This window comes from Triticum urartu, chromosome 1A (genome assembly GCF_056163025.1).
Source record: "Triticum urartu cultivar PI428250 chromosome 1A, HENAU_Tu73, whole genome shotgun sequence".
In the NCBI taxonomy this organism is placed as follows: Eukaryota; Viridiplantae; Streptophyta; class Magnoliopsida; order Poales; family Poaceae; genus Triticum; species Triticum urartu.
The window spans coordinates 272,648,688-272,670,930 of NC_141873.1; positions in this window are offsets into that span (position 1 = coordinate 272,648,688).

Below are 22,243 nucleotides of genomic sequence, written 5' to 3' on the forward strand. Positions count from 1 at the left end.
CAATGATGATCTAATGTATAACATTCCAAATTGAAAATTTGGGATGTTACAACTCCCCGGCAACGGCGCCAGAAATCCTTCTTGCTGCCTCTTGAGCTTGCGTTGGATTTCCCCGAAGAGGAAGGGATGATGCAGCAGAGTAGCGTAAGTATTTCCCTCAGTTTTTGAGAATCAAGGTATCAATCCAGTAGGAGGCCACGCTCAAGTCCCTCATACCTGCACAAAATGATAGCTACTCGCAACCAACGCGATTAGGGGTTGTCAATACCTTCACGGTCACTTACGAGAGTGAGATCTCATAGATATAATATTTTGGATATTTTTGTAAAGATGCAAAGTAAAAAAGTAAAAGTCAAAGTAAAAACAAAGCAAGATTAAAGTGATGGAGATTGATATGATGAGAATAGACCCGGGGGCCATAGGTTTCACTAGTGGCTTCTCTCAAGAGCATAAGTATTCTACGGTGGGTGAACAAATTACTGTTGAGCAATTGACAGAATTGAGCATAGTTATGAGAATATCTAGGCATGATCATGTATATAGGCACCACGTCCGTGACAAGTAGACCGAAACAATTCTACATCTACTACTATTACTCCACTCATCGACCGCTATCCAGCATGCATCTAGAGTATTAAGTTAAAAACAGAGTAACACCTTAAGCAAGATGACATGATGTAGAGAGATAAATTCATGCAATATGAAATAAACCCCATCTTGTTATCCTCGATGGCAATGATGCAATACGTGCCTTGCTGCCCCTTCTGTCACTGGGAAAGGACACCGCAAGATTGAACCCAAAGCTAAGCACTTCTCCCATGGCAAGAACTACCAATCTAGTTGGCCAAACCAAACGGATAATTCGAAGAGACTTGCAAAGATAACCAATCATACATAAAAGAATTCAGAGAAGATTCAAATATTATTCATAGATAGACTTGATCATAAACCCACAATTCATCGGTCTCAACAAACACACCGCAAAAATAAGATTACATTGAATAGATCTCCACAAGAGAGGGGGAGAACTTTGTATTGAGATCCAAAAAGAGAGAAGAAGTCATCTAGCTACTAACTATGGACCCGAAGGTCTGAGGTAAACTACTCACACTTCATCGGAGAGGCTATGATGATGTAGAAGCCCTCCGTGATGACAGCCCTCTCCGGCGGAGCTCCGGAACAGGCCCCAAGATGGGATCTCGTGGATACAGAAAGTTGCGGCGGTGGAATTAGGTTTTTGGCTCCTGTTCCGATCGTTTGGGGGTACGTAGGTATATATACGAGGAAGGAGTACGTCGGTGGAGCTCCAAGGGGCCCACGAGGCAGGGGGCGCGCCCCCCACCCTCGTGACCGCCTCTTTGATGCCTTGGTGTAGGGTCCAAGTCTCCCGGATCACGTTCGGTGAGAAAATCACGTTCCCGAAGGTTTCATTCCGTTTGGACTCCATTTGATATTCCGTTTCTTCGAAACACTGAAATAGGCAAAAAAACAGCAATTCTGGGTTGGGCCTCCGGTTAATAGGTTAGTCCCAAAAATAATATAAAAGTGGAAAATAAAGCCCAATATAGTCTAAAACATTAGATAATATAGCATGGAGCAATCAAAAATTATAGATACGTTGGAGACGTATCAGGCAACGACCGAGGCGCCTATCGTGGATGGCCCTGAGCTCCTGGCAGTCGTTGGTGTTGTGGTTGTGCATGTTGTGGAAGATGCAGAATGGGCGGGTGCCCTTGGATGACTCCGGCTGGTCACAGTCGCGCTTCATTTCTGGTTAGACCGCAAGCACGACCGACCCCTTGCGCTTCACGTCCTTGGCCTTGGTCTTCTAGTCTTCTGGGTCAGCTTCCAGGAGCTCGAGTAGGGAGAGGCGTCCCTCCTCAGCTCTCATGCACTTGGTTGCCATATTGAACATCTCCAGAGCCGTGCACAGGTCCTCGTGGATGGAGATCTCCTCCTTCATCTTGACGTCACGGACGCCATCAGTGAACGCCGAGATGATGGCTTCATCTGACACCTTGGGGATCTTTGAGGCGAACACTGTTAAAGTGATGGATGTACTTCTGCAAGGTCTCTCCCGGCTGATGCTTGATGCGCCGCAGGTCACCCGCAGCCGGCGGGGGGTCGCGAGTGCCCTGGAAGTTGGCGACGAAACGCTCTCGCATCTCGTCCCAGGAGGAGATCGATCCCGTGGGGGAGGTTGAGTAGACATGAGCGTGTACCATCTTTGAGGGCCATGGGAAACCAGTTCGCCATAACCTTCTCGTCGTTGTGGGCCGCCTCGATCAGCTCGTAGAGCTGCAGGAACTCAGCAGGACTAGGGATGTCGTCGTAGCATGGAGGCAGGTCGGGCTTGAACTTCCCTGGCCAGACGACGCTGTGCAACTCCGGAGTGAACGCGCGGCATCCTGTCATGGTCACGGGAGCCCGCCGTAGAGGTGGAGCCTGATCTTGGTGCTCGCGCACCATCACCACAGGTGGCGCGCGATCTTGACGTGGCGGTGTTGGGGGCGCACGCGCATCTCCTTGCGCCCGCGGCACCACCTGGCATCTTGCTTCATCGCGAGCGGGCACCCTATGCCGCAGATCGCGCCGAGGGGCCTCCCGCCTTGGCTCGATGATGACGTCCTGCATGGGAGGTGGAGGAGGTGCTCCGTGATCTACGTCCCCCGCGGCAGGCGACGGGTGAGGCAGTGAGCAAGATGGTGCAGGAGACTCCCCGGCGGCGCTGACAAGCTCGGCGATGCGGTCCAGCCAGTCCTCGTAGAGGTCGTCGACCGGGCGGTAGCGTAGAAGCTCGTGTACCATGAGCAGCGCAACATCCACGTTCGCTGGGCCATGACGAGCATGGGAAGACGAGGCAGCCGGAGTCAGCGATGGGGTGGCGGTGCGGCCATCTCGCTGCACAGAAGGATGTAGCAATGAAGCCTGCTGCTCGTGGCCCACGGGGCCGGTGGCGGTGTTCACCACCGGGGACGGGGGATGGCGAGGGCAGCCATCGCCCGCTGATGCCTTCTGAGCAATGCAGGCGGCGAGGGCAACCCGGCGCTCAGCACGAGCTCGACGAGCATCAGCCATGGGAGCGGTGGAGTGGTGGCGAATCGTCCGGTGGAAGAGTGGCTCCGACGCCCCCCTATGTGGCACGCCAAATGATGGATTTAGGTGTTCCGCAGACCCTTGAGAGGTTCGAACTCTGGGGTGCGTGCGAAGAACTCAACCTCGTCTGCCTACTCGCTAATCTCACGTCCTAACTTGACGAACTGGAAGGAAACGGGACACAGCAGTTTACCTAGGTTCGGGCCACCTTGCGGTGTAAAACCCTACTCCTGCTTTGTGGTGGATTGGCCTCGACGGGCTAAGGATGAACTAGTATAGTGGAAGAACAACCTCAGGAGGAGGTGTGTTCTTGTGTTCGAGTGAGCTGGTGAGCTGGTGAGGATGGAATGGATCCGATCTCCTCTCTTCGTCCCTCGGTCCCCTCTTCCTCCCTCTTCTATGGTGGTGGCTAAGTCCTATTTATAGTGGCCTTGGTCCTCTTCCAAAAATGAAGGCGGGAAGGGTTCCCACAATGGCCAAATTTGAAGGGAGACAACTAGTACATGTTATCCTGACAAAAGTAGTCTTCGGCTGCAAAAGCCTCTGGTCGTGACGTTATGGTGGGCTCGGCGATGACCTCTGTCCTGCTGTCCTGGCGGTCTTGGTCTTGTTGCACCGGAATGGAAACCTTTAGCTGATTCCTCGGGACTCCGCGCCTGTGCTTGCCTTATTAGCACCAAAGAGGAAACTGCTGTCCTACGCCCGCTGGCGCCCGCCTGGCCTTGGTCGTCATGGCTCACATCATCCGAACCTCGTGAGGTGAGGCTTGCATAGATATCTCCGCTCCTCAAGAGCCAGCCTGAGGAGGCCGCTCCTTCTGGAGGTCTTGGTGTTATCCGCCTCCGCTGTGCTTGAACCTTAACATGTGAATTGGTTGCCACTATAATATGAGAAGTTGGGTTTCAAGATAATTCATTGTTTGAACCTTAACATGTGAATTGGTTGCCACTATAATATGAGAAGTTTCATAAGAAAGAATTGTTGTTATGATGATAGGAAAAAGTGATTGAAATTATCATTGCTCAAACTTGTGCACTTTGCTAGCATTCACACTTCATAAATTATTTCTTTTGTCATTTATCTACTCGACGACGAGTAGGAATTAAGCTTGGGGATGTTGATACGTCTCCAACGTTTCTATAATTTATGAAGCATTCATGCCAATATATTATCATTCTTGGATGTTTTACAATCATTTTATAGCAACTTTATATAATTTTTGGGACTAACCTATTGACCCAGTGCCCAGTGCCAGTTCCTGTTTTTTGCTTGTTTTTTACATCGTAGAAAATCAATATTAAACAGAGTCCAAACACTACGAAACTTTTTGTGGATTTTTTATGGACCAGAAGGAACCCAATGGGCCAGAGTTGCACCTGGGGGTGCCCCGAGGGGGCACAACCCACCAGGGCACGCCAGGGCCCCCTGGAGCGCCCAGGTGGGTTGTGCCCACCTCGGTGGCCTCCCGCACCCCCTCTTTGCACTATAAATTCCCAAATATTCCGAAACCCTTCGGGGTTAACCTAGATCAGAGGTTCCACCGCCGCAAGGCTCCATAGCCACCAAAAACCAATCTAGACCCGTTCCGGCACCCTGCCGAAGGGGGGAATCATCTCCGGTGGCTATCTTCATCATCCCGGCGGCCACCACGACGAGGAGGGAGTAGTCCACCCTTGGGGCTGAGGGTTTGTACCAGTAGCTATGTGTTTAATCTCTCTCTCTCGTGATCTGTATCATGGGCTTTGTTAGCATAGATGGATCATATGATGTTTCTCCCCTCTATACTCTTCTTGTGATGAATTGAATCTTTACCCTTTGAAGCTTTGTCATGTCAGATTGAATGTTCAGATTTGAGAACACATGATGTATGTCTTGCGGTATGAATACTTGAGGTGACATTGGGGTATCTTATTGATTCACTTGATATATGGTATGGTACTCAACTTGCGGATTCCCACGGTGATATTGGGGTAATCTTTGTATAGGGGTTGATGCACATTTTTATTATCTTTTCTCCGATAGAAACTTTGGGGTCTCCTTGTAGTTCTTTGTGTGGATTGAGTATTATGAATATGAATTTTCTTTGGTGTTATTCAAGTACGAACTCTAGGATAGATCGAACAGAAACAATAGCTTTGTGTTATTTTAGTACGAACTCTTGAATAGATCGAACGGAAAGAATAGCTTTGAGGTGGTTTCGTACCCTACAAACAATTTCTATCTTTTGTTCTCCTCTATTAGGAACTCGGGAGTGATTCTTTGTTGCACTTTGAGGGATAATCATATGATCCAACTATGTTAGCACTGTTGGGAGATTGCACTAGTGAAAGTATGGACCCTAGGCCTTGTTTTTAAGCATCGCAACACCGTTTTTGTGCCCTTTTACTATTTGCTACCTTGTTGTTTTTATTTATTCAGATTATAAAAATATATTTCTACCATCTGTATTACACTTTTATTACCATCTCTTTGCCGAACTAGTGCACATATACAATTTGCCATTGTATTGGGTGTGTTGGGGACACAAGAGTTTCATGTATTTGATTGCAGGGTCGTTTGAGAGAGACCATCTTCATCCTACACCTCTCACGGATTGATGAACCTTAGGTCATCCAGTTGAGGGGAAATTGCTACTGTCCTACAAAACTCTGCGCTTGGAGGCCCAACACGTGTCTACAAGAATAAAGTTGCGTAGTAGACATCATCCATCCACTAAAAAAATCACGTCTGATGTGCTTCTTCAATCGCGTCGCCGGCCCCCTCTTTAATCCAGTTCGCTCCATTCCCCAACCGGCAGCATGGTACAGAAGTTTAATTCCCCCTCGCACTACCGGTGGGTGAAGAAGCGCGGCATCGAATCCAACACTGGTGATGGCTGCTTGTCCAAGTGATTTTCAGATAAGAAACTGCATGTTTCAGAGGCAGAGCATTTAAATCAACAGGCACTTTTCAAACATGGATAACAGAATGTTGGAAATTTTATTCATGGTAAAAAGTGGAACTAACAACAAGTTAACATCATGCTGATCAACATTCATGTATAGCACATCATCATATGATGCAAAGTCAAAAAGATATGCTATTTTCAAATGGCAAAACAATGTTGAGTGTGCGAAAAACTGGGTAAACTAGGGACGAAATTTTGGAAAGTGTTAGATATTTTTCAACTGCACCAGTTGGAATCGAACCTGGGCAGTACATCTTTTGGGTGAGAGGGCTGCAGCTACCGGGCTAGTGCGGTATGTTCAAAAGAATGAAGGCGTCTTCCCCGGATCTGGTTCTTTCCCGTTCGTGTGTGCTCGCCGTGGCGCCGCCGTATGTCGTTGTCAACATGCTCAACAAACGAGAGGAATCCGAAGAGGATTGTACACCGAGAGACTGACAGTGGGGACCCACCAGGTCTAAGCCGTACTCAAGCTAGTGCCTCATTGGAAAAAAAATCTTCCTCCTAATTGTATACTCACGTTGGGGCCCACGGGTTTGTCAACCTAGTCAATAAACAAAATAAATTTCCAACGATGAATGTCATCGGGGAGCTTTTTTCCAGGGGTCTCAGGGATCTTCTTTTGTTGTTGTTGCAGGGAAGGGGTATCGGGGATCTAGCTGGTATCATTTTTTTTCTAGAGGGCGAACAAGTATCAGCTAGCCCTAGGTTTTGTTTTTTAACATGCATAGCCCATGATATACCGAGACAGTGGTTTCAACTTATTTTTTGAGGTCCATCATGTACCTACCGGCCTATGGGCCTCCCAGCGTAGATTATACTTTTTCTTAAAGATCGGCAGCCCAACGTATTTTTTAATAAAACGCATATATCTGTTCTATTTATCTATATATAAGAATAATAATGTTGTGTCCAATTTATGTTTTCCCTTCTAACTACATTATATATATTTATATTATTACTATTTCGTATATTTAATAGAGACTTATATATACATTATAAAAACATCCCACGTCTTATTAACTTACAAAAGTAAATGTTTAACAAAAGTTGTCAAGGAAAATCCTGGTTGTTTTTGACTCACACGCAAGGGAAATCCTGGTGATTGCATACAAAAGCTTGCAAAGATTTTAAGGACCAATGTAATAATAACGTGCTCATTTTTCTTTTGAGCAATGACTCGCTAATTTGTTAATTATATATATAAAAATATGTGTCGCTCTTGTTTATTTTTATATTAATTGCTCCTTCTAACCTAACACTATATATAGAACAAGCCTAGCTAATTCGTGTATTTCAAGAAAGTGCAAATGGGCCGGGATTTCCTAGAAAATATTAAATGGCCTGCATTGACACGAAATTATTTGTTCACCCAGCCTAGCAAATGGACTGTAAATTCTAGAAAACATGGGTTAAATATATGCCACATTTTTGTAGGCTGGCATGTGGGCCAATAGGTCAAAGGCTACGCAAGGCATTGTCAACTTAGTCAACAAATGATTCTGACATCCACAACCATTGGATTTATATCCAATGACCGGCATGCACCTTAAATATCTCGTCTTCTTCCCCCAGCATCACCGGGACCGCCTGCTCCGGCCTCTGGTAGCTAGCGGCTCTTCTTAGCACACATCGCTGCGAAGCACTACCCCACCTCCGGCCAGGCTATCCCTCCATCCCTACACACCTCCTGTTATTCTCCACCGACTGCAGTCCCACGCTGCACTAGAACCAGTTATAACCCTTGTACTCCTCTCAATCTGCGACTCCACTACCGCGGCTTCCCATCTCCGGGTCATTCCCGTCCGCGGCCTCGCCGTCATCCACCACCTTGCTGCACTCAGCGCGGCATGGTCAACAAACGAGAGTCGTCGGAAGAGGACTGTACGTGGAGAGCCTAACGGCTGGGACCCACGAGGTCCATGGTCGCATGCAAGGTACCTCCTTATTAAGCTAAAAAAATGTTTCCTCCCCCTGACAACTAGGACCCACCGGCTGTATCTTCGCACGGAAGGAAGTGCCACCTTGTTATGCGAAAAAACTATTCCTCCCGGCAGATTTGGTGGCTGACTTGTGGGCCTACTAAGCTGACGTGTACACAGGGCTTTGTCAACTTAATCAACAAATGTTTCTAGCAGCTCGACCATTGGATGTTAATGCAACAGCCGTGCTGCTTCTTCAACCTCTGTTCTTGCTCTTGTTTCCCGTAGGCGGTAGTGTTGCCGCGCACCCGAACCAGTCAAGTTTCCCACTCCTCTCCATATACAACTCCATTGCCGTGTCTTCCCCATCTCCGGGTCGTTCCAGTCTAGGGCCTCGCCGTCGTCCACCGGCCTTGGTGCACTCGGCACGGTGTGGTCAACGTGATCAACAAACAAGAGTCATCGAAAGATGACTATACGTGAGAGGCTGACAGTGGGGACACACCACGCCCATGGACGCATGCATGCAACTGCATCCTTCTTACCCCGAAAAATAATGTTTTCTCCCCCTGGCAGCTAGGACCCACCAACTACATCTTCCCACGCAAGGAAGTGCGTCCTTATTATGGGTAAAAAAATGATTCCCCCTTGACAGCTGGGACCCAGCAGCTATATCTTCGCACACAAGGAAGTGCGTCCATATCCTCCCTGACAGCTGGGACCCACCCGGTCGAAGCATACGTAGCGTTGTCTGTCTTGTCGCAAACGTGTACGTACATACTGGTCGATCGGTGACTCTGCAACGATGAACCGTGGCCGAGTAAGTAGCGGCTCATGTCATAGTAGAGCCCCCCACGTAGTAGTTTAGGTTGTCCCGTCTAAACCATGTACACGCACATACAGCCACACGCCAAAAAATACGACCACGTACGTACATACGAGCAGGGTCTCGAAACATGTACTCGTGCATATGGACGGCCAAGGCTCGTGTACATGAAGAGGCAATGGATGGCAGTGACATTGCCATGTTCATCTTCAGCTAAGCGGCTGGGTTTGAGCGGAGGAAACAACATCGTGTTCACCGGGAGCCAAGTGATTGGGTCGGAACGTGTCCTATTCATCGGGAGGCAACAGACTGGGTCAGAATGGGTCGTGTTCAATGGGAGCAAACTGGCTTGGACGGAATAGCCGGAACGGGGTCTGGCATACCACAAAACGAAGGAAAACGGCATTGTGTTCGACTGCATACGGTCAAAACAGGGTCCTGTTCATCGGGAAGGGTCTGGCATACCACAAAACGGAGGAAACGGACTTGTGTTCGAGCTCCTATGGTCGAAACAGGGTGCTGTTGATCGGGAGGGGTGTGGCGTACCGCAAAACGGAGGAAACAGACTTGTGTTGGAGCGCCTATGGTTCGAGAGAAGACCTGACAAGCCACGAGGGAGAGATAAGCTCGGGAGGTGCGCCCCAAGCTTGTGGGGCCCTCGTGGCACCTCTTGACCTAATTTTGCCTCTATAAATTCTCAAATATCCCCCTGACATCAGAGAGCCACCCGAAATACTTTTTCCGCCGCCGCAAGTTTCTGTTCTCGCGAGATCCCATCTGGAAGCCTTCTCCGGTACTCTACCGGAGGGGGAATCAACCACGGAGGGGCTCTACATCAACTTTACCGCTCTTCTGATGATGTGTGAGTAGTTTACCACAGACCTACGGGTCCATGGCTAGTGGCTAGATGGCTTCTTCTCTCTCTTTGATCTTCAATACAATGTTCTCCTCGATGTTCTTGAAGATCTATTCGATGTAATGACTTTTTGTGGTGTGTTTGTTGGGATCCGATGAATTGTGAGTTTATGATCAGATTATCCATGAATATTATTTGAGTCTTCTCTGAACTCTTTTATGCATGATTGTTATAGCTTTGTATTTCTCTCAAGTCTGTTGATTTTGTTTGGCCAACTAGATTGATTTTTCTTGCAATGGGAGAGGTGCTTTGTGATGGGTTTGATCTTGTGGTGCTCAATCGCAGTGACAGAAAGGGACATGTCACGTATCTATATCATTTCCATGAAGGATAATAAGATGGGGTTTATTCATGCTTGGGTTTACTTTTTCTACATCATGTCATCTTGCTTAAGGCGTTACACCGTTCTTTATGAACTTAATACTCTAGATGCATGCTGGATAGCGGTCGATGTGTGGAGTAATAGTAGTAGATGCAGGCAGGAGTCGTTCTACTTGTCTTGGAAGTGATGCCTATGTACATGTTCATTGCCTTGGATATCGTCATGATTATTTGCTTTTCTATCAATTGCCCAATAGTAATTTGTTTACCCACTGTATGCTATTTTCAAGATAGAAGCCTCTGGTGAAAACTATGGCCTCGGGTCTACTTTTTATCATATATTAAAATCCAAAATATCTTACTGCGATTTTTCCTTGTTTGTTTTATTTTGTGTTTGAATTATCTATCTATCACTACGAGATTTGATACTTCCAATAAACCGTCGAGGGATTGACAACCCCTTATTCGCGTTGGGTGCAAGTATTTGTTATTTTGTGTGTAGGTACTACTAACGAGGTGTTGCGTGGTTCCCCTACTGGATTGATAACCTTGGTTCATAACTAAGGGAAATAATTATCTCTACTGTACTACATCATCCTCTTCTTTTCGACGAAATTCCAACGCAGCTCACAAGTAGCAATCTGTTGCTCACATTTGCAATAGGTTGCAAGGTCTTCAGAAGGTTCGTAGTCTGGCAAGAAATGAATTCATGATGCGCGTCGCGAACGTGTTGGGGAATGTAGTAATTTCAAAAAAAATCTTATGCACACGCAGGATCATGGTGATGCATAGCAACGAGAGGGGAGAGTGTCGTCCACGTACCCTCGTAGACCGTTAAGCGGAAGCGTTATGACAACGCAGTTGATGTAGTCGTACGTCTTCACGATCGACCGATCCTCAGTGCCGAACGTACAGCACCTCCGCGTTCAGCACACGTTCAGCTCGGTGACGTCCCGCGAACTCACGATCCAGTAGAGCTCGGGGAAGAGTTTCTTCAGCACAACGGCATGGTGACGATGTTGATGAAGCTACCGCAGCAGGGCTTCGCCTAAACACCGCTACAGTATGACCGAGGTGGATTATGGTGGAGGGGGGCACCGCACACGGCTGGGAGAGATCTTTGTGATCAACTTGTGTGTCTAGAGGTGCCCCCCTACCCCTGTATATAAAGGAGCAAGGGGGAGGCCGGCCGGCCCTTGTTGGTGCGCCAGGAGGAGGAATCCTCCTCCTAGTAGGAGTAGGATTCCTCCCTTTCCTACTCCTACTAGGATGGGGAAAGGAAGGGGAAGAAAGAGAAGGAAAGGGGGCGCCGCCCCCCTTCTCCTAGTCCAATTTGGACCAGAGGGAGGGGGCGCGCTGCCTGCCCTAGGTCGGCCCCTCTCTCTTTCCCTTATGGCCCAACAAGGCCCATTAGCCCCCGGGGGGTTCCGGTAACCCCTCCGGTACTCCGGTAAAATCCCGATTTCACCCGGAACTCTTCCGATGTCCAAATGTAGGCTTCCAATATATCAATCTTTATGTCTCGACCATTTTGAGACTCCTCTTCATGTCCATGATCATATCTGGGACTCCGAACTACCTTCGGTACATTGAAACATATAAACTCATAAAACCGATCGTCACAGAACTTTAAGCGTGCGGACCCTACGGGTTCGAGAACTATGTAGAAATGACCGAGACATATCTCCGGTCAATAACAAATAGCGGAACCTAGATGCTCATATTGGTTCCTACATATTCTACGAAGATCTTTATCGGTCAAACCGCATAACACTATATGTTATTCTCTTTGTCATCGGTATGTTACTTGCCCGAGATTCGATCGTCGGTATCCCAATACCTAGTTCAATATCGTTACCGGCAAGTCTCTTTACTCGTTCCGTAATACACTATCCCACAACTAACTCATTAGTTGTATTGCTTGCAAGGCTTATAGTGATGTGTATTACCGAGAGGGCCCAGAGATACCTCTCCGATAATCGGAGTGACAAATCATAATCTTGATCTATGCCAACTCAACAAGTACCATTGGAGACACTTGTAGAGCACCTTTATAATCACCCAGTTACGTTGTGACGTTTGGTAGCACACATAGTGTTCCTCTTGTATTCGGGAGTTGCATAATCTCATAGTCATAAGAACATGTATAAGTCATGAAGAAAGCAATAGCAGTAAACAAAAACGATCAAGTGCTAAGCTAACGGAATGGGTCAAGTCAATCACATCATTCTCCTAATGATGTGATCCCATTGATCAAATGACAACTCATGTTTATGGTTAGGAAACTTAACCATCTTTGATCAATGAGCTAGTCAAGTAGAGGCACACTAGTGACACTATGTTTGTCTATGTATTCACGCATGTATTATGTTTCCGGTTAATACAATTCTAGCATGAATAATAAACATTTATCATGAAATAAGGAAATAAATAATAACTTTATTATTGCCTCTAGGGCATATTTCCTTCAGTCTCCCACTTGCACTAGAGTCAATAATCTAGATTACACAGTAATGATTCTAACACCCATGGAGCCTTGGTGTTGATCATGTTTTGCTCGTGGAAGAGGCTTAGTCAGTGGGTCTGCAACAGTTAGATCCGTATGTATCTTGCAAATCTCTATGTCTCCCACCTGGACTTGATCCTGAATAGAGTTGAAGCGTCTCTTGATGTGCTTGGTTCTCTTGTGAAATCTGGATTCCTTTGCCAAGGCAATTAAACCAGTATTGTCACAAAAGATTTTCATTGGACAGGATGCGCTAGGTATGAAACCTAGATCGGATATGAACTCCTTCATCCAGACTCCTTCATTCGCTGCTTCCAAAGCAAGAATGTACTCCGCTTCACATGTAGATCCCACCACTATGCTCTGTTTAGAACTGCTCCAACTGACAGCTCCACCATTTAATATAAACACATATCCGGTTTGTGATTTAGAATCGTCCGGATCAGTGTCAAAGCTTGCATCAACGTAACCATTTACAATGAGCTCTTTGTCACCTCCATAAACGAGAAACATATCCTTGGTCCTTTTTAGGTACTTCAGGATGTTCTTGACCGCTGTCCAGTGATCCACTCCTGGATTACTTTGGTACCTCCCTGCTAGACTAATGGCAAGGCATACATCAGGTCTGGTACACAGCATTGCATACATGATAGAGCCTATGGCTGAAGCATAGGGAACACTTTTCATTTTCTCTCTATCTTCTGAAGTGGTCGGGCATTGAATCTTACTCAACTTCACACCTTGTAATACAGGAAAGAACCCTTTCTTAGCTTGATCCATTTTGAACTTCTTCAAAACTTTATCAAGGTATGTGCTTTGTGAAAGTCCAATTAAGTGTCTTGATCTATCTCTATAGATCTTGATGCCCAATATATAAGCAGCTTTACCGAGGTCTTTCACTGAAAAACTCTTATTCAAGTATCCTTTTATGCCATCCAGAAATTCTATATCATTTCCAATCAACAATATGTCATCTACATATAATATTAGAAATGCTACAGAGCTCCCACTCACTTTCTTGTAAATACAGGCTTCTCCAAAAGTCTGTATAAAACCATATGCTTTGATCACACTATCAAAACATTTATTCCAACTCCGAGAGGCTTGCACCAGTCCATAAATGGATCGTTGGAGCTTGCACACTTTGTTAGCTCCCTTTGGATCGATAAAATCTTCAGGTTGCATCATATACAACTCTTCTTCCAGAAATCCATTCAGGAATGCAGTCTTTACATCCATTTGCCAAATTTCATAATCATAAAACGCAGCAATTGCTAACATGATTTGGACGGACTTAAGCATCGCTACGGGTGAGAAGGTCTCATCGTAGTCAACTCCTTGAACTTGTCGAAAACCTTTCGCAACAAGTCGAGCTTTGTAGACAGTAACATTACCGTCAGCGTCTGTCTTCTTCTTGAAGATCCATTTATTCTCGATGGCTTGCCGATCATCGGGCAAGTCAACCAAAGTCCACACTTTGTTCTCATACATGGATCCCATCTCAGATTTCATGGCCTCAAGCCATTTTGCGGAATCTGGGCTCATCATCGCTTCCTCATAGTTCGTAGGTTTGTCATCGCCAAGTAACATGACCTCCAGAACAGGATTACTGTACCACTCTGGTGCGGATCTTACTCTGGTTGACCTACGGGGTTCGGTAGTAACTTGATCTGAAGTTTCATGATCATCATCATTAGCTTCCTCACTAATTGGTGTAGATGTTCCAGGAACCGGTTTCTGTGATGAACTACTTTCCAATAAGGGAGCAGGTACAGTTACCTCATCAAGTTCTACTTTCCTCCCACTCACTTCTTTCAAGAGAAACTCCTTCTCTAGAAAGGATCCATTCTTAGCAAGAATGTCTTGCTTTCGGATCTATGATAGAATGTGTACCCAATAGTTTCCTTTGGGTATCCTATGAAGACACATTTCTCCAATTTGGGTTCGAGCTTATCAGGTTGAAGCTTTTTCACATAAGCATCGCAGCCCCAAACTTCAAGAAACGACAACTTTGGTTTCTTGCCAAACCATAGTTCATAAGGCGTTGTCTCAACGGATTTTGATGGTGCCCTATTTAACGTGAATGCAGTCGTCTCTAAAGCATAACCCCAAAACGATAGCGGTAAATCAGTAAGAGACATCATAGATCACACCATATCTAGTAAAGTACGATTACGACGTTCGTGCACACCATTACGCTATGGTGTTTCGGGTGGCGTGAGTTGCGAAACTATTCCACATTGTTTCAAATGTAGGCCAAACTCGTAACTCAAATATTCTCCTCCACGATCAGATCGTAGAAACTTTATTTTCTTGTTACGATGATTTTCCACTTCACTCTGAAATTCTTTGAATTTTTCAAATGTTTCAGACTTATGTTTCATTAAGTAGATATACCCATATCTGCTCAAATCATCTGTGAAGGTGAGACAATAACGATACCCGCCGCGAGCCTCAGTATTCATCAGACCAGATACATCAGCATGTATGATTTCCAACAAATCTGTTGCTCGCTCCATAGTTCCGGAGAACGGCGTTTTAGTCATCTTGCCCATAAGGCACGGTTCGCAAGTACCAAGTGATTCCAAAAGTCCATCAATATGGAATTTCTTCATGCGCTTTATACCAATATGACCCAAACGGCAGTGCCACAAATAAGTTGCACTATCATTATGAACTCTACATCTTTTGGCTTCAACATTATGAATATGTGTATCACTACTATCGAAATTTAACAAAAATAGACCACTCTTCAAGGGTGCATGACCATAAAAGATATTACTCATATAAATAGAACAACCATTATTCTCAGATTTAAATGAATAACCGGCTCGCATCAAACAAGATCCAGATATAATGTTCATGCTTAACGTTGGCACCAAATAACAATTATTTAGGTCTAAAACTAATCCCGAAGGTAGATGTAGAGGTAGCGTGCCGACGGCGATCACATCGACTTTGGAACCATTTCCCATGCGCATCGTCACCTCGTCCTTAGCCAGTCTTCGCTTAATATGTAGTCCTTGTTTCGAGTTGAAAATATTAGCAACAGAACCAGTATCAAATACCCAAGTGCTACTGCGAGCTCTGGTAAGGTACACATCAATAACATGTATATCACATATACCTTTGTTCACCTTGCCATCCTTTTTATCCGCCAAATACTTGGGGCAGTTCCGCTTCCAGTGACCAGTCTGTTTGCAGTAGAAGCGCTCAGTCTCAGGCTTAGGTCCAGACTTGGGTTTCTTCTCTTGAGCAGCAACTTGTTTGCCGTTCTTCTTGAAGTTCCCCTTCTTCTTCCCTTTACCCTTTTTCTTAAAACTGGTGGTTTTGTTAACCATCAACACTTGATGCTCCTTTTTGATTTCTACCTTCGCAGCCTTTAGCATCGCGAAGAGCTCAGGAATTGTCTTATTCATCCCTTGCATATTATAGTTCATCACGAAGCTTTTGTAGCTTGGTGGCAGTGATTGAAGAACTCTGTCAATGACACTATCAACAGGAAGATTAACTCCCAGTTGAGTTAAGTGATTATGATACCCAGACATTTTGAGTATATTCTCACTGACAGAACTATTCTCCTCCATCTTGCAGCTATAGAACTTATTGGAGACTTCATATCTCTCAATCCGGGCATTTGCTTGAAATATTAACTTCAACTCCTGGAACATCTCATATGCTCCATGACGTTCAAAATGTCGTTGAAGTCCCGGTTCTAAGCCGTAAAGCATGGCACACTGAACTATCGAGTAGTCTTCAGCTTTGCTCTGCCAGACGTTCATAACATCTGGTGTTGCTCCTGCAGCAGGTTTGGCACTTAGCGGTGCTTCCAGGACGTAATTCTTATGTGCAGCAATGAGGATAATCCTCAAGTGACGGACCCAGTCCGTGTAATTGCTACCATCATCTTTCAACTTTGCTTTCTCAAGGAACGCATTAAAATTCAACGGAACAACAGCACGGGCCATCTATCTACAACAAGATAGATAAGCAAAATACTATTAGGTACTAAGTTCATGATAAATTTAAGTTTAATTAATCATATTACTTAAGAACTCCCACTTAGATAGACATCCCTCTAATCATCTAAGTGATCACGTGATCCATATCAACTAAACCATAATCGATCATCACGTGAAATGGAGTAGTTTGCAATGGTGAACATCACTATGTTGATCATATCTACTATATGATTCACGTTCGACCTTTCGGTCTCAGTGCATATCTGCAAGGCTCGTCAAGTTTAACCCGAGTATTCTGCGTGTGCAAAACTGGCTTGCACCTATTGTAGATGGACATAGAGCTTATCACACCCGATCATCACGTGGTGTCTCGGCACGACGAACTTTGGCAACGGTGCATACTCAGGGAGAACACTTTTATCTTGAAATTTAGTGAAAGATCATCTTATAATGCTACCGTCAAACAAAGCAGAATAAGATGCATAAAGGATAAACATCACATGCAATCAATATAAGTGATATGATATGGCCATCATCATCTTGTGCTTGTGATCTCCATCTCCGAAGCACCGTTATGATCACCATCGTCACCGGCGTGACACCTTGATCTCCATCGTAGCATCGTTGTCGTCTCGCCAACTATTGCTTCTACGACTATCGCTACCGCTTAGTAATAAAGTAAAGCAATTACAGGGTGATTGCATTCAGTACAATAAAGCGACAACCATATGGCTCCTGCCAGTTGCTGATAACTCTGTTACAAAACATGATCATCTCATACAATAAATATAGCATCATGTCTTGACCATATCACATCACAACATGCCCTGCAAAAACAAGTTAGACGTCCTCTACTTTGTTGTTGCAAGTTTTACGTTGCTGCTACGGGCTGAGCAAGAACCGTTCTTACCTACGCATCAAAACCACAACGATAGTTCGTGAAGTTAGTGTTGTTTTAACCTTCTCAAGGACCGGGCGTAGCCACACTCGGTTCAACTAAAGTAGGAGAAACTGACACCAGCCAGCCACCTATGTGCAAAGCACGTCGGTAGAACTAGTCTCGCGTAAGCGTACGCGTAATGTCGGTCCGGGATGCTTCATCCAACAATACCGCCGAACCAAAGTATGACATGCTGGTAAGCATTATGACTTGTATCGCCCACAACTCACTTGTGTTCTACTCGTGCATATAACATCTACGCATAAAACCAGTCTCTGATACCACTATTGGGGAACGTAGTAATTTCAAAAAAAAATCGTACGCACACGCAGGATCATGGTGATGCATAGCAATGAGAGGGGAGGGTGTCGTCCACGTACCCTCGTAGACCATTAATAGGAAGCGTTATGACAACGCGGTTGATGTAGTCGTACGTCTTCACGATCGACCGATCCTCGGTACTGAACGTACGGCACCTCCGCGTTCAGCACACATTCAGCTCGGTGACGTCCCGCGAACTCACGATCCAGTAGAGCTTGGGGAAGAGTTTCGTCAGCAGGACGATGTGGTGACGATGTTGATGAAGCTACCGCAGTAGGGCTTCGCCTAAACACCGCTATAGTATGACCGAGGTGGATTATGGTGGAGAGGGGCACCACACACGGCTGGGAGAGATTTTTGTGATCAACTTGTGTGTCTAGAGGTGCCCCCTGCCCCTGTATATAAAGGAGCAAGGGGGAGGCTGGCCGGCCCTTGTTGGTGCGCCAAGAGGAGGAATCCTGCTCCTAGTAGGAGTAGGATTCCTCCCTTTCCTACTCCTACTAGGAGGGGGAAAGGAAGGGGAAGAAAGAGAAGGAAAGGGGGCGCCGCCCCCCTTCTCCTAGTCCAATTCGGACCAGAGGGAGGGGGCGCGCTGCCTGCCATAGGCCTGCCCCTCTCTCTTTCCTTTATGGCCCAACAAGGCCCATTAGCCCCCGGGGGGTTCCGGTAACCCCTACGGTACTCCGGTAAAATCCCGATTTCACCCGGAACTCTTCCGATGTCCAAATGTAGGCTTCCAATATATCAATCTTTATGTCTCGACCATTTTGAGACTCCTCTTCATGTCCGTGATCATATCTGGGACTCCGAACTACCTTCAGTACATCGAAACATATAAACTCATAAAACCGATCGTCACAGAACTTTAAGCGTGCGGACCCTACGGGTTCGAGAACTATGTAGACATGACCGAGACATATCTCCGGTCAATAACCAATAGCGGAACTTGGATGCTCATATTGGTTCCTACATATTCTACGAAGATCTTTATCGGTCAAACCGCATAACACTATATGTTATTCTCTTTGTCATCAGTATGTTAGTTGCCCGAGATTCGATCGTCGGTATCCCAATACCTAGTTCAATATCATTACCCGCAAGTCTCTTTAATCGTTCCGTAATACACTATCCCACAACTAACTCATTAGTTGTATTGCTTGTAAGGCTTATAGTGATGTGTATTACCGAGAGGGCCCAGAGATACCTCTCCGGCAATCGGAGTGACAAATCCTAATCTTGATCTATGCCAACTCAACAAGTACCATCGGAGACACTTGTAGAGCACCTTTATAATCACCCAGTTACGTTGTGACGTTTGGTAGCACACACAGTGTTCCTCTTGTATTCGGGAGTTGCATAATCTCATAGTCATAAGAACATGTATAAGTCATGAAGAAAGCAATAGCAGTAAACAAAAACGATCAAGTGCTAAGCTAACGGAATGGGTCAAGTCAATCACATCATTCTCCTAATGATGTGATCCCATTGATCAAATGACAACTCATGTCTATGGTTACGAAACTTAACCATCTTTGATCAATGAGCTAGTCAAGTAGAGGCACACCAGTGACACTATGTTTGTCTATGTATTCACACATGTATTATGTTTCCGGTTAATACAATTCTAGCATGAATAATAAACATTTATCATGAAATAAGGAAATAAATAATAACTTTATTATTGCCTCTAGGGCATATTTCCTTCAGAACGGTGTTGGGATCTTCGCTCAAGCCGTCGACATCATGCCTCTACGTCTTCGTTTAGGATTTATCTTAGAATTGAATGAGTGTTATTTCGTTTTGACGTTGTGTGGAAACATTATATCTAGATCATGTCTGATAAGCGATGATATTCATTGCGTATCAGACATGATTCAGAGATAATATTTCTACACGGAGAAATGGAGTGTCCGAGAGACATAATCGAACCTTGTCCGACATACGAACGAGCATATTCGTCAGTTCATGGATCTTCAGTCGCATCTTCAACACATCATACTTATCCCCTGGATGCCGGACTCCATCGTGTGGAATGCCTCATCTTCGCCCCCCTACTCGGCGTCGTCGGCCTGCCTTCTACAATCTGCTAGCGCCATGGTCCCATTCTTGGTAAAAAAAATTGGCACGCCAAGGTTGAGCCCAAATACAAGATCTTATGTGGCTTCTCCTTCATCCGAAAGCACTCACAGCTGACCACTTGGCCATCTGCGGGTAGCAGCATGACGAAGTTTGCAAAGTTCGTCTATGTAGACATGGAACTAATGAACACCTGGTGCACGGGTGCTTCTTCTTAGTAGGGAAGCCACGTTAGGGCTGACCCCACAGGTTTTTGGTCATCCTTTGATCCCCGGCTATTAGTAGCTCCTGTGACCCCACATATTCCAAAGCCTGACCCCACGGGCCTGGAGTCCTGGTGTTGCCGCTGCTTCTTCTCTCGAGGAGTATGGTTGTTTCGATCTGGCTCTCTATTCCCAACAAACGCCACACGTTTTCTACCTCCTCAAAGATTGGTGGAATGATAATATCGCCTACTGCGACGCTGCTATCATCTACTCCCTCTGTTCTGAATTATTTGTCATAGGTATAAATGTATCTAGATGTATTTTAGTTCTAGATACATCCATTTCCGTAACGAGTAATTTGAAACGGAGGGAGTATGTGTTATTAAATGTTTGGAAAAAGCGAAATAGGCATGCCTTCAGTGGCACACTGGCACTTTCCTAAGGGCAACTCCAATGGACTGACGCATTTTGTTCGCACGCGTCCGTCTGGGTTGAAACGGAAGAAAAAGTGAACCAACCCGCCGACACTAACGGACGGGTGTCCGTTTTTCGTCCGCCTGCGACCCATTTCCGGGTCAATTTTTTTGTGTCGGCGAGGACATGGTGCGAACCCGTGCCCTTGTCCTCCGCCTCTCTCCCAAAAACTCTCCCGCCCGCTCACCATGGCCGACACACCAAACCCCGGCGTTGTCGCTGTCCCGGACGCCACGGTCGATGGCGTGGCCGTTCGGCCCTGCTTCATGCGCAAAAGGAAGCCCAAGAAGGATATCACGCGGGGCAGAGGGTCAAAGAGTCAGCGAAGAGGGCTGGTCGGAGGAAGGTCGAGGCCGACAAAAAAGAAGCTGCCATCGTGCAACACGAGGCCACCATTGCGGAGCACCAAGGCCACGCAGCAAGCCCTCCTCATGCTAGGGTTCCTCGAGGTGAGCCGACCATTCCTGTCGCTCGTCGGCTACCCGTCCGCCACGGCCGGAGTCGCCACGCACCTCCACCACGCCGCGAACGCACAACTTCCCTCCCAAACACGACCCAACCACATCCCGCTTCACCACCTTGCCTAGGGACTGCTGGCCAGAGGGGACTGTGATTGCACTGGCCACCCCCGCGCATGTCGCCATGGACCTCAACGCCATACTTGTGGCCGGTGGATCGTCCACCGGAACGAAAAGGAAGCGGCATGAACCACGATTGAGATGCATGCACTATTGCCCTTTTTATTTGTGCTAGCAAGTGTGCCGGTCGTTGGCAAGTGTGTCGGCATGAACTATGACGTGTTTTTCCTAATAGGTCGGCAATTTAGATTAAATTTGCTTGCCAAAAATTCGGCCACGCGGACGGAATGCGTTGACCCGTTAGGCGCACCGGTCAGATTTGGGTAGACGCAGCCGCAGAACGCGCCTCCGCTCAAAACAAAATGGATGAAAAACAAACAAAGAATGTGTTTGGTTGGTGACTACGCATGCCACAGCTTGCCACAGCTCCTTACGCCTAAACTTAGCCGATGTTTGCTTTATGCCGGTGTTGTGGCGTGCGGCACCGCCCGCCACAGCTTACTAGTTCATTTTTCACGCCACAACTCGCCAAAAGTGTGACGCTCGTTTCGTTCACCGCACCTGCGGCGCGGCCGCATCTTTGGCGTGGCGTGTTCTGGTGATAAATCAAACACGCCCAGAATCCACATCCATTTGCGTCCCCGGTTGGAGTTGCCTTCATTGCTTACGTTGTCACGGAGGATTACACAAGCTCTGTTGGCCTTTGCTCAGAGGATGTAATTGTGTCATCTTTTTTTTGTTTTATTTTGTACCTATGAAAAATACTAGCAAAAGAGCCCGTGCGTTGCAACGGGAGAAAAAAAATATCACACGCCCCTAATACAATAACAATGACTCAAGACCCCAATAGGTCCACCTCCTTTATTTCAACATGGCATCTTATTAGTCTTGCCATTTGTCCTTCCCGCTCTCGCTGATAGACCTGCATGGTTATAGATGGTTTTTTTCGTCTCCAATTTATTTTTGTTAAGGTGTTCATTTTCACTTTGAAACGGCACCGGTAGACAAAGAGATGGATCGTGCACTACTGATTAACATTGCTTCCTAAATAGCATTTAAAAAAATATTAACATGTGAAACAACATCATATTCAGATTCTACATATTTTCCTAATCAATTTTCATATATAACATGTTAAAATAGGAGTTAGGGTTT